We start from the raw sequence: 17956 nt of genomic DNA, 5'->3' as shown, positions 1-17956 counted from the left end.
ATGAAATATATTCAATAATTAAATATTTTAAAACAACCTATCATACTGTATAGAAATATATATAAATAAGCTAGAAAGGATTTATAATCCAAGGAGAGAGCAGTGGTTATTTCTAGATGGTGAAACAGTGAAGTTTTCAATTTTTAAAGCTATTATTCTTACATTCTTATCTCTATTTCCTGAATGTTATTTTGGTAATCGTAAAATCTTATTGCAGAAAAATCGCTTTTAAAAATATCTACATCCTGCTCTAAGTATGGGAGCTCAGAAAAGTTCTGCAGGACTTCCCTTACAGTGCTACCCACTAGTGTTCATTTCACTTTGGAAATTTTTCTTTCATTTTTCCCTTGTGCTTAACTCCTGACACAAATATGATGGTTGGTTGTCATATTAAAAGGTGGAGAAATAGCTTAATTAATAGTGAAAACCAATACTTGGAAGAATTGGAGAGGTGATATCATCAAACATAATAATGTACAGTCTCCTACACTACTTCCTAATTCTGACCTCTTTCTTCACCACGACAGACTTCCTTTATGTCAGGAATAGGTTCAACCGCTCCTAACACAAGTCCCAAATCACAGTGGCTCACAAAACAGAGAATGTGTTTTTATCACATAAGAAGAAATCTTGTTCATCCATGTTGTCACAAATGGCAGGATGCCCTTCTTTTAAGGCTGAATAATAGTCTATTATGTGTGTATATATACACACACACCATTTTTGTTATACATTCATCTATTGATGGACACTTGTGTTGTTTCCATATCTTGGCTATTGTGAATAATGCTGCAATTAACATGAAAGTACAGATAATCTCTTTGTGATCCTAATTTTAATTCTTTTGGATAGATACCCAGAAATGAGACTCCTGGATCACATGGTAGTTACATTTTTAATTTTTACAAACTTTCATACAGCTTTCCATAGATGCTGCAACATTTCACATACTACCAACAGTGTACAAGGGTTCCCATGTCTCTATATCCTCTTGAACACTTATGCTAAGTGAAAAAAGCCAGTCACAGAAGGACAAATACTACATAATTCCACTTACATAAGGTATCTAAAATAGTCAAACTCAAAAATGATGAGAATGCAACAGTGGCTGCCAGGGGCCGGTGGGTGAAGGAATTGGAGACTTGTTCAGTTGGTGTAAACTTTCAGTTATTCTAGTTGATAAAGTCCTAGAGATCTGCTAAAAAACATGGTGTTTAGAGTTAGCAGTACTGCATTGTGTAATTCAATTTTTATTAAGAGGGTAAATCTTAATGTTAAATGTTCTTACCACACACACATGTACACATACACACACACACAAATCAACAACAACCAAGAAAAAAACAGAAAAAAAGAGACACAAGAAAACTTTGTGAATTGTTGAATATGTTTATTACCTTGATTGTAGCGATGATATCACTTGTGTTTGCATATATCCAAACTCATCAGTTTGTGTACCTTAACTATGTGCCGTTCTTTGTCTATAAATTATACGTCAATAAACTGTTAAGGGAAGAAAGAGGAGGAGAGAAAGGGGAGGAGGAGGAGTAAGAAGAAGGAAAAGAAAGAGACAGAGGATCAATCTGGAAGGATATGGTGATCTAGTTTTGGTTCTGGGCTACACGTTGAAATGAAGAGCCGGCAACAGCCATCGCGTTTTTGCCCTTATGATTGATTTCATGATATCAGCTCTTACATAGCAGTCAATCTGCAAGTGATAAAGAGGAAGGCAAAAGGCAAAAGAATGAGTTTGTGTCATTTAGAAAAATTCTCAGTGGGAAACAGCAAGTCCCAGTGACTTCTGTTTACATTTTATTGATTGGATGTGGATCACATGGCCACCTTTAGTTGTAAAAACAAGCGGGAAATGTAGCTTTTTGGCTGCAGATGTTGCTACCTTAAACTTGCTTAGTAAGGAGGAAGGGAAGAATATATATTGGGTGGGTGACTGGCTGTATCTGCCACAAATACGTATATTCTGAATCTGTAAGAGCTTTACTTTTCTCTGCTGTCTTGCTCCCGTCCAGCTCTACCTTAACAATGCTTTCATTTGAATTTGGATATGTTTGTAACTATGTAAAACTATTAGTGTTTGCCACAGTTTTGGAAGAGGGAGAAAGCCAACATTTGTTAGTTCATTTAGCACTGGATCCCAGGTTGAAGTTTTATCCTACAGGCTACAAAAATAACTGTTTTGACCAATCCACAGATCTGTTTAAGGAGAAACCATATTAGTATGCTGTGTTTGAGAATGGATTCTTAATGAAACATGGCTAAAGGGGGAAATGTCATTTTATTTTCATCAGTCAGAGGAAAAGAGCGAGTGTTATGATGACACATTTGCAAACCCATAGCTATAATGAATCCTGGTGCCTCGACATGAACTGAAGCCTGGCATTATTGAAAGATGCTGAGGGACCTAAAACATAAATACAAAATCAAACTTCGAGAGAGAGATCGAGGAAAAAAGGAGAGAATAGGAGAAGAGAGGGGAGAGTGGAGATACAGCAGAGAGGACAGAGAGGGACAGAAAAGTGAGCAGAGGCTCCAAAACGGAGACAAAGGAGAAAACTGAGAGAAATAATGTCATCAAAGAGCATAAAGGAAACCACCTCTAATTATAGAAGTAAAGTTACAAAGATGAGATTCAAAGCCGATAATAAAATAAGTTAGAAAGATTAAACAGTGAAATTTAAATGATGAATAAAAGGGAAACTGTTCAATTTTTATTGAAAAAAATAGTGTTTCATATTTGCTGAACAGTTATGGGTCTTTAAAACCATGAATGATTTGAGGAATTAAAGTAGTTTCTTAAATGTTCTCGCTCTTATGATACAGAGAATGAAATAATCGCTTTGATATTAAGTGCATTTCTGTCTCATTTCCTGATACAACCTCCAGGTACATTTGAATAGGAAAAGATGCAAAATCGAATGAAGCGAGTTCCTGGCAGTGGTAATTGTCAATATGCACATCAGGCACAGGAGATGTTTACTCATCCTTAGAGTATGCTTCAAAACTTCTGAGCAAATAAGTAAACAGGTTCTTAAACTTTTATGAAGCTTTTAATCATTATGTTGGAGGCCGTGGTAAAAACAAAACAAAACAAAACAGTTCATTCTGGGCACCCTGGCACTTGTCCAACTAAGAAGGTAACAGTTCATAATCACCCAGTTATGAAGTATCACTTAGACCCTTTAAGTAGAAGCCACTGTGATGTAGATCAGAATGGATAGTTCCTAGCACACACAGATGCAGGTTTCAGGAGGTGGACCAAAAGAGCCCAGGGCCCAATGGGCCTGCAGCATGTCACTGTCAGGCTGCTTAGTCCTAACTCTAGGTGGTGAAAACTTGCCAAAAAAAGCATCTCCCACTAATCTCATTGCTTAAGACAAATGACAACTTGAAATATAGCTCCAATGTATCTTCTTATTAATATTTACTTTCAACTCACACATATCCACAAAGACCAGACTGTAGAAATTGAAGAGGAAGAGGGAGGTGATAATTCATTGAGAAATCACCAGAGAGTCTGAATTAACACAGCTAAAACCCTTAACTAGAGGGAGTTCGTTCCTAAGTAAAATGCCAAAATACGTAAGTATGATTCTTTTCTTCACAGAGGCACGAAATCCTCTTTGAAGTGCCCTCCAAAAAAGAAAAAGTGCATATTATTTAACTCTGAAGTATCCATTGCATATTCCATGTAGAAGGACACACGCGTGCAAGCATCCTATTATAGCAGGAGAGGAGAGGGCATGGCATGGCCAGTGCACAGAATGGATGACCAGCTGAAGTGAGTCAGAGAAAATAACAGAATATGCAGAGTCTTGTGGGCCAAATTAAACAGTTTGTTGTTTAAGAGCCAGAGGAAATCACTCATTTTTATAATTTTTATACAAAATGATTTATTTAGTGTGTATGTGTACATAGCTATGATGCACACATTAATTATTAACTTATTTGCCATTGATGAGTTTTAGATCATTTGTATGGCCAAATTTTTGTTAGAAAAATGTCACAATGGATGATGTTTGCTGAACACACAGAAGATGAGTGGGAATCAGTTAAGAATGGCCTACTTAGGACATTCTGGCAGTGGCCTAGATAAGAATTGGTTGAGGCCAGCCAAGGGTGAGACCAGAAAGAGAGAACGCATACAAAGCCGCTAGGATTATACATAAAATTGACGGAACTCGAATATAGGTTAAGCATGAGTGGTGACTGAGAGGAGGGTGTTCAGAATTTGTCCCAAATGCATGACCTGTAAAATTTTATTTGTATTAGTTCTGTTTTCTAAGAAATATTAAAGGAATATCAGATTTGAGAGATTTGATCTGAGTTTAGTCCTTGAGATGTGTTTTGAGGTACCTTAAAGGCATCTGTGTAGAGATGTGGATGGTGAGCTGTGGAAGGATGAGTCAGAAGACATCTGGGCAGGAGGTTTAAAACTGAGTCAGTTAGTGATGATGAGGTCGCCTAAATAGAGTGTGTATGACAGAAGAGAAATAGCTCAAAGATGAAGCCGAGCAACCTCAGCGTTAAGTAACTGGCTGAAAGAAGAAAGAGCAAAGACTGAGAAAGGACTTCCTAAGAGTTGCAAGGAAAAATAGAAGTATTGGGTTAAAGAGAAATAGTCTGGGGGAAAAAAAAAAGGAGACGGTTCAGGTAACTGACAATCACCAGAGAGAACAGGAAGATAAATGAGGGGAAAAAAAGCAAACCAGGTTTATGGAATTTAGCAGCATGAGGTATCTGGTTGCCTTGGTGTGAAGACATCGTTCTATAGTGGGAGTAGCCATTTGTCCAACTGATAAAACCCTGTAGGTGCAGACATCCCCTAAGTGAGGTTTTTCTTTAGGCAGGAGGAGAGAGACATGTATCTGAAAAGGGGATATTTGTTTAAGGAGCTTTTCCCTAAGATGAGGAAGACTCATCCATTAAAAACAGTGATAGAAATTATCTTGTAAGAGGAAGAAGTGGAAAATATATGAGAAAAAGGTAATAATCCAATGCATAATGTTGCTGAGAAGACAGAATTAGGTGGGAACCAGAGCTCCAAAAGTAAGAGAGATACATCCTTCTAGACACCATTGCCTGGGTAAACAGAATGTTTCAAATTAAAAATCAAATGAAACCTAAAAGTAACAGTATCCACATGATATATTATGAATATTTTCAGACTGTCTCAACCTCAAGAACTAGCATGTAACTGAAATTTCTGTAATATGTTCATTTTTTTGTTATTGTCATTAATTATATCTTTAAATAAAGCATATACAAATCTGCCATATGCCATGAGCTGTGACTTCTAATTTGTCCAAATAGTCTGTTTCCAACTTTCATGTATATAATTTAGCATAATATTTATAATAGCTAAACATATTTAAGATGTATAAGTTTTTGAAGATAACCTTGGGATATTGAGTGACTCATTCAAATAGTGTAGAAATCAAGTTAATCAGTTTTAAACAATTATTTATTTTGAATTATGCTAAAAAACCTACTTCTCATTTCTAAAATTTGTGATCTATATTGTGCTAAGTTACTTTTTTACTTTTTAAGTAATGTAAAATGAGCATCTAAAAACATTTCCCTTAATTCCTTTAGGCAACATTTCATCAAAATCTAGGTTGAATTTCTCTGAATTCAGTATGTAATCCAGATACTAGCATGGCTCAGAGCATCGGTGATCCCTGTCTCTTAATTTGAATATAATTCAACCCTTAATATTCATCAAATACAAGTCCACTCACATCAAAAGCAGGGCCAACTGTTGTTGATTTATCTTTTGACAATTTTATGAGGAGAAAGAGGAGACAATGTATATTGCATGCTGTACACAAACAACAAAGCCCGTTGGACATTTCTCTCTGTGCGAAATCACTACTTTGGCTCGCATTCTCTGATGGGTGTACCATCTGTCTGGCTCTATCTCTTACACGCCTGTTCTCCAGTGTTTTTGCTCCAACTGCTTCTCTTACATCCTTCTCCCACAGAGTTTGGGAAATAAAATTTTCAGCTCCTCAAATTGCTTTCCCTATGGGAAGCATGACTAAAACAGTATATACAATCAATATATTGAGAAGAACACAGAAAGACATCCTTTTGCTGTGCGAATTGTGTGGCCAGGAGCTGTGGCTGACTGGGTGAATGGATGAAAGTGATGGGAAGCCAGCCATGGTTTAGTTCCAGCCATCCTGTATCAGTGCCCATAGTTTCATTGAAAGGTTGTGAGTTCCAAGAAACTCTTCTGTGAGTAATGTTGCGTATCATATGGACATTTAGCTACATTGAAATTAATTCCATTTAAACAAAGTCTAAGATATTCTTGTTAAATCTGTGGCGAAGTGGTTAGAACACTTATTTGAACTACCTAGAATTGCAACCCACTTATATAACCTTAGAGAAACTGTTAAAGCTGTCCATTGCTTACTTTTCTCACAAAATGAATGAGACAGGAACATTACACAGCTGGTGGCAGTTAAAGAGAAAATTTATGTGAAGAATGCAGTAAATACCCAATTATTGTTATTATCACTATTGTTGAGAAAAATACAGTATCTCCATAGATAAAAGGTAATTATTAATAACATATCAATGTTTATAAGCAAATGCTGGGATCATGTGGTGTATATTAGACATATATTTAGATGAATTCAAAACTCAAAAGGTATTGCTGAAGTATTAAAATCTGTTAAATACTTACATTTTAATGCCTTTTAACATTATGTTAACATATGTTGATCGGTGTACTGAAAAGAACTTTATGTACTACAGTTCTACCTTCTTACTTTAAAAATGAAGACACCAAAGACCAGGTCATTTACATAACTTGTCCAAGTTCACAGAGCTATATGAAAAAATGTCCTTAGGAAATAAAATATATAGCAAGTTATAAAATGGTGAAATATGACCAAAATGAGTAATTGCTCAATTAGTTTGTAGGTCTATATGTAATTGTGTTATTCGCAAAATACTAAGTAGCCAGAAACCTACTTAAAAAAATTGAATGTGATAGATTTAACATTTTTATCCTGGAAATTTGCTATAATAATTCTTAAAAGTCAAAAACTTTAACTAATAACAAATTGTTACCCCAAAGTGGGAAAGGAAAAGACCCCAGTTCTTGTCTTACCTTGAAAAATAGAATTCAGAGAGGAGATCAAAGCATTGTGTAGCAAAAGATTTTAAAGGTTTTATTAGCAAAAGGAAGGCAAATCTCTAAGAATGGGAGGCGGGCTGATCCAAGGGAGGGAAAGCAGCGGTTCTTGTCTCCCCTTTCTCTTGCAGCCTCGGTTAGAGGTGGTGTCTTGACTGATTGGTGGCTCTTGCCCCTGGAGTGCTTAGTCATGTTTGGTCCCTGTGTGCATATCCTTACCCATGGTGTACAGAGGAAAACCCATGGGGGTGCCTAAACCTCAATGCTAATTATATTATAATGAATATTGGATAACGTCCAGTTAGGTCCTTGTCGCTACCACGCAGTTGCGGCTGTTGGGTTCTACCTGGGTGCTTGCTGGCACTCATTTAGAGGAAGTAAAGCACCTTTATGTGGAAGGTGGGCACACTGCCATCTTCTGGACCATCCTCCCTCTCCTCCGCCTATCTGCCCAGTGCCCTTACTTACCTAACTACCTAACAAGATAACAATTATCTTTTAATAACACTTTATGTGCCTGACCCTGTGTATACTTGACATGCATTATTTCTAATTCTCCTGTCATCACTGTTGAGGTTGAATTGAGTCTCTCTCTTGATGTCTTTCTCTCCCTCCACCCCAGCCCTAAGTTTTACAAAATTGTCCATATCTTTTTTTTTTTTTGTCTTCTTTCAGCGAGACTTCCACAAACAATACCCAAAATATGTGGGCATGTATGATTATAATTTATTTAACATTATGATTTTAAATTCCATACTGCAATTCCAAAAGCAATTATTCATAACTCATTAGGTACGACCCAAAAATCTGTGTAGATAAAATTAGAACTTTCCACAGAATTTTGCACTCTAGTTAAAAGAAGCCTGTGGAGAATTTATTACATTAAAGCAGGTGATGAACTGTCATTTTACTGAATGTTCTCAATCAGCAAATGTTATTTTTAAAATGAAACAAAGCATTACTACAAGGAGCACTCATATGAGGCAACTAAACTTATTCTCAAAATAATACTTTTTCTTGTAAAGAGTCATTTGCTTTACAGAACGTGGATTATTTACAAGTCTTCATAATAGCCTATGACAACATAAAAAATATTTGAATTTCTGATAAAACCATCATTCAGTGATATAGAAAAATAAACTAAAAATAATAAATTCTGTGGTATGTGGTTTGTATGTAAGTGTTGTGGCATCACTGCTGGTTACATAACTCTGTCTTCAGTCACCAGGAGAACTAGCTGTCTCATTTGTAAAATGTAAAAACTAACGCTCAGGTAGTCCTTGGGAGTAGTCCGTGGGATTTTAGTGCACAAGAAGGAATAATTGCCTGAAAGTTATCAGGTATATATGTATGATCCTCTGGGAAATGTTAGTTTTTTTTTTTTTTCTTTTCTTACTTTTTGCTTTTAACTGTTTCTCAGAGTTTAGTTTAAATATGCTATAATTTATAACTTTTATAGATCATATCCAGTTTTATATTACTGTAAAGTTGAAAATTTTTTTTTCATATTTAGAATTTCTCTGGCTTGTTTCACAGAGTAAGAACCTGAGTCCAGGTGTGTAAATATTTTTTTTGATTGTTAATATGATTGTAAATTCCATGTTGTTTCTTTAATGGGAAATGAGATTATAACTGGTGAAATTCAGAGCAAAAACCAAGTTGTTTTTTTGTTGGTGGTGTTTTCCCTTTCTTCCAAAGAGTTTTAAAATCTGAGTGTCCTCACTTTGGGGGAAGAATGGCTGACTATCTACTTATAATTATACAAATATTGGCAGCAATTAGGATTGTTTTTCCTTTTTTTTTTTTTTGCCCAGCAATTCAATTGCAACGTATTAATGAACATTTCCCAGTGAAAAGATATGGAATCCTGTGCCAGAATGGCATCTTTGGGGGAATAGCTAATAACAAATGTCATCAAAACTTTTTTTTAAGTCTTTCTACTAATTGGCAACATTAAAATAACCTATTTATATTCTGGCTTTATGCCATTGCTATACAAATGAAGTGTTAGTGTAGATGACTGATGTTATTTATCTCCTCTGACAGTTGGATTTATTTTTTAACAACGTATTGGCCAAAATATGTCCTTGTTTCTTTGATAGGACTCATGCAGAAGTGCTAATCTCTGCCTTCCATTTTATTTCATCTGTCTCCTTGGTATGTCTTCCATTCCTGCAAAGACGCATTCTATTCCCCAGTTCCCCTCTATCTGTGTTTCTCTCACGTGAAATTGTCCCCACACCGCCTCCTCTCCCTGAATTTATCATTCCATAAATTAAACCTCAGTATCAAATTCCTTAATTTCCCAAGGCTCTGGTCTTCCCTGAGCCCAAATGAATTTCCCTTCTAGATGATGATGGTAAGACATGGTTTAGTACCCCTTAAACATCTATTTTAAACTTTTACAGATAATTTCTCATCTCTTAAACCAAAGGAGTGAGTAATATGGACAATTGATTCCTTGTTGCTTTTTAGCTTTTTTTTGTGAAAATCCATACTTAGGGTCAGGCCAAAGAAATATGTGAAAAGAAAAAAAAATAGTATTATAGTTTATTCTCTCTTTAATGTGAATTAATACTTCTTGTTAATTATAATTTTCTTTTAAATATTCATTTCTTATATAAATTGAAGCAATTTACTAATACTAGTAATTTACGTTTAGGGAAAACATTGGGGATAGTCAACACACTGTTTTGGAAATGTCTCTCCTGGGACTCCAGGGATCTAAACTTCCGGCCACTATTTTTATACTAATGGTAGAGTGGCCCAATTTTATATTTTGGTTCCTTTATCTATAAATTGATGAATAGCCTTGCATGATTTCTAAAATTATTTTAAGATTTTTAATCTATGGCTAGGGCATATTCAAAAGCAAATCTGTCTTAACTAATATTCAAGGTAAATAATTTACTATTGCATAGTTGGCGATGAAATGCAGTATTTCCTACACAAGTATATAAGGTGCACTCAGAAAGCATGTTCCTTTGGGAATTTTATAATAATTCTACACTGGGGAAGCTAAACAGAATAATCCCTGGTGAAAACTTTAGGGAAAAGTCGGTGCTTTTTAATGAGGGATGGGCTCTGATAATGAAGTCCTAACATGCAACCCAGATCATGAAAAGACAAACAGGAGAGATGCTGACTCTGTGCCGAATACTCACTGGGCTTTGGCTAATTCTTTGCTGGGAATTAGATTAAGTGGTGGAGCTGTAGCACTGAAATGGTTCCTGTTCACATTGATTGTACCATCTCATTAGCTTTCTGTTTGTATAAACAAGGTTTCTTCGCTTCTCCTAATTGTGCATTAGGAGTACTGGGCTCTACTGGGAAGCAGAAATCCAAAGTCTAATCTAAGGACTACAGAGATGTAATTGCAGAGAATTTAGAAAATTGCCCTGTTCAGACTGCTCAGTTTCTTAATGTAAAGTAATGAAAACTTGGAGTTTATTGTTTTTTGTTTATATGTTTGTTTTTCCTCTTGGAAAAACAATTAAACCAATGCGTTTTAAAAGTTTATTACTGCATCAAAAATCATATTTAATTTTAAAGGGCTACTGCAAACCAGGGGTATTATCTAAAACCCCTTGCTTTAAAAATATTTAAATGGAAACATTGCATTTAAACCCATGAGTAGATGAGGTACAAAATATCTTTAAAAAATTAAGGCAATGAATGAAATAGCAAATTAATGCCGAAAGTAATACTGGAGCCCAAAGAAGAAAAATTCCCTCTCAGTACTTTTTTGAGTTATCAAACAAATTGGCTATATTTTCGTTGGATTTTTTTTTTCTGGTTTGTAGTATTATTTTCTAATGCAAATATTATCTTAGAACATCTTGTATCTTGGTACATGGTGCTAGGGAAAAAATATCAGTCAATACCTGTTTTAGCTAATATGTCTAATTTCTAACATATATTAGAGAATTAAAATTAGATGTTAGAGAATTAAAAGTGATAATTACTGCTAGTCATGTTATCCCAGAAGGGGAAGGGAAAAAGCCTCGGTTCTTGTTCCCAGGGAGGATAGCAGTGGTCTTTGACCTTTTTCTCACACCCTTGCTTAGAGGTGGTCTCTTGATTGAGACAGTTCTTGCCCCTGGAATGCTTAGTCATGCTCAGCCCATTTTGCTCATGTCCTTATTCATGATGCACACAGAAAAACCCACGAGGGGTGGGAGAGCTAAATGACCATGCTAATTATATTACAGTGGGTCATGTCTGGTTAGGTCGTTGTCACAACCACGCAGTCCTGGCTGTTGGGTTCTGTCAGTTTCTTGCTGGCAGTCATTTGGAGGAAGTAAAGCCCATTATGCTGCAGGTGGCCCTGTCACCATCTTCTGGACCATCCTCCCTCTCCTCTACCTTATCTGCACAGTGTCTCCACTTACCTAACTGCCTAACAGTTAGCAACCTCCAAGTAAGAATCCAGGTTGAAGTTTTAATGTAGTGAGGAGTGAGAATTCTTGTCCTGTTGTGCATTCAGCTCTATCATTTAACTGCCAATGCATAGCAATAAATGGTTGGCCAAAACCAAGCTTTGCAGTTAGAGGAACCCTGGAATACAGCAACTTTCCTGAATACACTTTGCATGTTTTTTTGTTTGTAGTGTATGTGTCTTTGCACATAAATATGTGCTTGCTTTGTTGATCCAGTTCTGATGTCAGAGATTGTAAATTGTGTTCCAAAGATCTCCATTTTTCTATGCTTTTATGATATATATCTAATATAATCAATTATCTTTTTGTTGAAAGCATGGAAAAAAATATGAACCCATTTATCTCTGGGTTTTTTTTTCCACATTTACACTGGTTTAGATTCTGCTCAGCAATAAATTGTTTTAAGGACCATTATTGGAACACTTGATAAAATTGCAAGATTAATTGTGACTTAGATAATAGTGTGATATCATGTTAAATTTCCTAATTTTTACAATTATAAAATTGTGGTTATATAAGGTAATATTTTGATCTTTAGGAAATCAGTGAAGCATTTAGGAACAAGTGTGAATGATGTCTGCAACTTAAATTTTAGTAGCTCTTAAAAAACAATATGTATGTATACATGTACAGTATCTATGTGTTATATAGAGAGAGAGAGAGAGAAAGAGAGAAGGGAGAGGGACTACTGCAAAAATTAACAACTGGTGAAAACGCACAGTGATAAAGTATACACAGGCATTATTTGTTCCATTCAAGCAATGTTTTTGCTTAGTTTTGAAATTATGAAAAAAATTACACACACATACATAAATATGCAAGTGTAATTTTTAAAATTATGGCTTAATTATTCAGACCATGTTTCCATAAAAATAGCAAATCCAATTGGATCTTTTAGCCAAGTGTAAAATTTCTTTCCATTAACAACAAATAAAATCCACATTGTCACAATATTCTCTAGTTTGCTGTGTTTTTTGTACAACACTGTGAGTCAAGAACTATATCCCCTAGACACATGTAATAATCCAAACTTTGAGATGTATGTAATTTCTTTATGCTAACAAATGGACATTTCGATACAATTAAAATGTCACTGAGGTGTGTTCCATTCAACATATGGAAAAAAATCTATTACATAATAAGCATAGAAAATTACACATATTTATATCTTTCTTTAAATCCATCATCCCATTTTTATTCTCATTGATGTTTTAATTCCAGGACCTAAGGTGAAAATTGCCCCTTTGAGTACTAAAGAAGCCTAGATAAATTGACCTATTACCCCAACTGATGAATCTATTAAGAGAGATACCTGAACTGTTGAATTCCAAATGAAAAACATGAAATGATCACCCCTCACAAGCCTTTGCTTCAGAGGAAGTAATAGTATCATGCAGACAGTTTCCTCCAGTGAAATGTGCCTAATTTATGGAAAACAGCAGTTCTCACTTTTGCTACATTGCAAGATTCTTTTGGTTTATCTGTGACTCTGACTCATTCAGCAGATCTTGACAGAGCAACGAAGGAGTTTTATTAAGGGGCTGGGCAATAAAGATTCAATAGAACTCTTGAGACATGATGATTTTTTTTCTTATGTTGGAGGAAGCCTTCTTTCTTAGAGACTGTGAGCAGCTGGGATCATCCTATTTGCTGCCTTTGCATTACCTTCAAGACAGGCATAAACTAAAATGAAAGTTCGGTGAGGATTGCTTTATTTCTTCCAGAATAAGAATACTTGTTTTATTATAGCTCATTTCTTATCGTGTTCACTTTTAGTAAGAATTGTAAATTCCACTGAATTTAAATAGATATCTGTAATACATCAACTTCCTATGCACATGAAGAGAGTATGCAAAATTTTATATTAAAATCGTAGGCGAAAATTACATATGCAAAATGAGTATATAGATAAGATACGTTTACTCTGTCTCAGTGATTCAGAACACCTGATTCGGGGCATAAATCAAAGGGCAGTGTCAATAATATATATTATATATATATATATATATGTATAATATATATTTATTTTTTCAGCAGGGGCTACCTTACTCTTCATTAACCCATAGAAAAGCAGGCAATTATGAACTAGGACCATGCTCCCTTAGAGGGTCTCCTACACTAAAGGAATTCTAGAATATCACTTACTGCTGTTCTTATGTTGTTTATGTGTCTATATTTAATATTTTTTAAACTTAATTTAGGCCTGAAGAGTAGTAAGGAGACTTGAGTTATCAGACCTCAAAATTCATTATGGAGGCAAAGAATATAGTTTTGTTGTTTTATTATTTTTTTTTTAGAAGAAAAAGAAAATTATATTTAGTATAGGAAAAAACACTCTTGGAAAGCAAACTGGTAAAGATTTTCTCATCTAAACAGGAAGCTCTGGAAACTTCCAGAGTGTTTCAAATTCCTATTGATTGTTGTAAAATTGTATCTGCTAAGCGCTAATATAAAAGATTTTCACTCACATGACCTCCAAATGTGATTAAGATCTTAAGAGATAAAGCCTGAATCTTTTACTCATGAAGTACAACAGTGCAGACTATAAAATTTTGATATTACCTTTAGAAACAACATTTATACAAATGCTTTACTGTTAGCCAGTAGTGAGAATCCTAAATTAGGAGGCCCACCAAAGCTTGGGCCCTTGCCTGCCGGATGGAAAGAATTCACAGCTGAGGTAGAGGGACAGAGCAAAAACTGCTTTTATTTGTCAAAAGAGGAAAAGGAAGAAAAGTGCTTGACCAGGGAGAGGGAAAGAAAAATGCTTGAGTGGGGAGCTGTCAGCCGAGCTGTCATCCAAGCTGGCTGGTAGAGAGCTCCCGCCCAGGTCAGCCATGTGGACTTTTATGGGAGGCTTCTGCTGTCATGTCTGATGTCCTCGTGTGATGGAGCCAATCAATCCTCGTATAGGCTTTTCCAGTCGTTGTCATGGCAACCATCAACTGTCCTGGCACTGGTGGGTGTGTCACTTAGCATGCTAATACATTACAATGAGCGCATAACAAGGCTCAAGGTCCACTGGATGTCAAATCCTAAGCCATCTTGGACTCTGTGAGTTCTAACCAGTTCTTGTTTCTTCTCTGGAGCTGCCTCCTGAGGCTCAGATAAGAATAACTGGTTTCTAGTTGAGGGAGGGAGGGGCAGGGGTATGATCCTGGGGGCAACAGCCTTGGTAAAAAGAAGGAAAGTTGCTATTAAACTGAATAGCTGCAGTCTGGTGGATTCAACATCCCTCCAAAAAATCATCTCCAAAGATTTTGTTCAGCCATGAAAGTTTTAAAGGGAAATGAAGGAATAATCTGTTAATCGTGGAGATAGGTGGTTAGAGTCGTCACCATCCCCCAGTGCTTGCAGGCTTGTCCTAATCAACTGCTTAAGCCTGCTTTTCTATGACTCAGGGAGGCCTGGAGGCCTGAGCTTTACCATAAACAAGAGGCAGAAGTTGGTGGGGGAGGGGGAGGTTAGGGCACAGGGTCCTGCTCCCTTTCATTACCATCAACAATGTTCTCACAGATCTACAATGTAGGTAAAGCAATTTGTATTGTTCTATTTTTTAAATGAGGAAAAAACAGCAACAAAACACTCAGGTTCAGGGATATATTTTCAGTGATTCAGGGTTTTTTTTATTTATTTGTTTATTTGAAAACACAACAGGCAGCCTGCTGGGACAGATAACAAGGTAGATTAAGAGGTGATTCCTTTCCTTAAGGCATAAAATTCAGACCAGGGACTGGAGTTGAGATTATCCCTCCTCATCTAGTATTCTCTTTTTCCCAGAGTCACAGCTCCCTGTTCTGAGTGGAAATTTTCACTAAGTGATCTCTATTGTGCTTCTCAACTCAGAATGTATTATTCTTTGAAGTTTTATTAACATTGGACTTAAGGGAATACAGCATGTACTAATTCTATTGCTTTTGAGTCTAAAATGGTTTCTCCACTGCTTCCATCCGTATCTCACCTATTGTTGTATTAACCCAGGTGCATGTTGCTCTTTCTTTACCTCCTTCTGAAGCCCTCATTCTTTTAAAGTATGGAACCACATTGAATGGAGTATGTCGTTGCTTGTCTGCTGGATAATTGTAATTCTGATTATGGCAGCGGAAGGTAAATTTAGCTCTTTTGGCAGCCACATCAAATTCTAAGCATATATTAGTCCTACTATGTACTAAAATATCCAGTATGTATAAATGCATAGAGATACATAAACCATGTGTCTTTATGTCTTATGCAATTTTAAAAATTTCAGCTTGCATGTAACTCTGCCCAGCAATAATCAAATATTTCCATGTAGTCTTCTCCTCTCCAGACAAATGCTTCACATCTTTATTATTCTGAAATCTCCAGTTCTTTCTTCCCCATTTTCATTTTCAGCCAATTACCTTCTTGACAGTTTTATTATAGAAATTAAATCTATCAGGATAGATTAACATTCAATGTTTGTTGTTTTCTGACCAGGAGATTTGAATTTATTTAAAGAAGTTGTGTTCTTTCAATTCCTGAGACTTCATGAACTTTCACTGTTTATTTTCCTAATTTGTAAGTGATAAGTGATCTTCAGAATTATGTTTAATCAATATCCTTTCTTTTCAATTCCAACATCATTATACTTGAGGGAAAAGTTAAGAGGAAAAATTGGGCATAATGTTTCTTGCTTTTTTAACAAGTATCATTACTGTCTAGGCTCAATTTATTATTTTATTTCTTCCTCATTTTTAATTTCCTTTATTTTGAATGAATTTGTGCTTATACTTTGGGAAATTCTGTTATAAAGTGTAATGAAATATGTTTAGAAATATAATTCATTTGTTGGTGATAATTGTCACCATAGAAATGTTTCCATATCAAATTAGTTTAAAAATGTGGGCTAGCTAAATCATAATACTTTGAATTAAATAGAGTAATAGAAATTCATGTGACTATGGTAGCTAACTGAGTGCCCCAGAGGGCTTTAGTAGTAAGTAATTTGTGTGACGCAAGAAGAACCAATGATACCAACGATTTCTGTGGCGTAAAAGAGGTTGTTTTTTGTGTGTTTACTATTATCAAGTTGTCCCTTAATACAATAAAGCATTACAAATCCTAAGTAAACTTTTAGTAATTGCTACATAGGTATAAACTCATATAATCAGTCTCCAGATTTTGGAATAGAGCTACAACAACTTTGAAACACCCTACGTGGACATTTCCAGTCAAACTTCGCACACACCCCTCACTTGATATAATCATTATTCTATGGAATCTTAAAAAAAAAAAAGACAAATGAACTTAAATTTAAAACAGAAACAGACTCACAGACATAGAATACAAACTTGTGTTTGCCAAGGGTGAGGGGGTGGGAAGAGACAGACTGGGAGCTCGAGATTTGTAGATACTGACAGGTATATATAGAATAGATAAACAAGTTTACACTGTGTAGCACAGGGAAATATATACAAGATCTTGCAGTAGCTCATGGTGAGAAAGAATATGAAAATGAATATATGTATATTCATGTATGATTGAAAAATTGTGCTGCACACCAGAAATTGACACAACATTGTAAACTGACTATAACTCAATAAAAAAAAAGGAGAATATAAAACTGTATATATTAAGGCTACTGTTAATGGACATTTTTGGTTATTTTTAGTTTTGTCAATTGTAAGAAAAAATTCTATGATCATTTTTATATATGCCTTGTTTGGGCACATCTGCACTGAATTCACCTAGGTTTCTACTAGGAATAGAATTGCTAGGTAATAGGATAGGCTTATGGTTAGCTTTTTTTTTTTTAACGTAATTTCTTCTATCACTTTACACTCCTGTTAGCAATATGTGTGGGTTCCAGTTGCTCATGTAGTTCCTAACATTTGGTATTGACAATCTTTTTCTTTAATTTTAGTATCAGCTACTCTTGTAGTTATATGATGGTATCTCTTTGTGTGTTTAATTTACTTTTTTCTAATGGGTGATTCAATGAAATTAGATATATTTTGATATGCTTATTGGCCATTTGGAAATTTTCTTTTGTGAATTGCCCATTCATATCTTTTGCACATTTTCAAGCAGGTATCTTGGAGGCACGTTTAAAATGAAATATCCAGTTTGAATTCAGCTTTTTTTCCTCCAGTTATCAAAAGGTTATAGAAAGATCCAATTTTTAGTTCAAAATTACACAGTGAATATATAGAACGTAGCAATTGTATTATTATAATAAAAAAAAACTCTTTAAATACAAATGCTTTATACAAAAAGGCATTTACTTCAAATGAGCCATGGTTTATGAGAAAAAAATCACATTATATGCGTACACATACATATTTATATCAGCAGCAGGTTTAACACTAAGCTCCAATGTATACAACAAAAATAA

Source organism: Camelus dromedarius, chromosome 3 (assembly GCF_036321535.1).
Source record: "Camelus dromedarius isolate mCamDro1 chromosome 3, mCamDro1.pat, whole genome shotgun sequence".
In the NCBI taxonomy this organism is placed as follows: Eukaryota; Metazoa; Chordata; class Mammalia; order Artiodactyla; family Camelidae; genus Camelus; species Camelus dromedarius.
Note: the sequence above shows the minus strand (reverse complement) of the source record.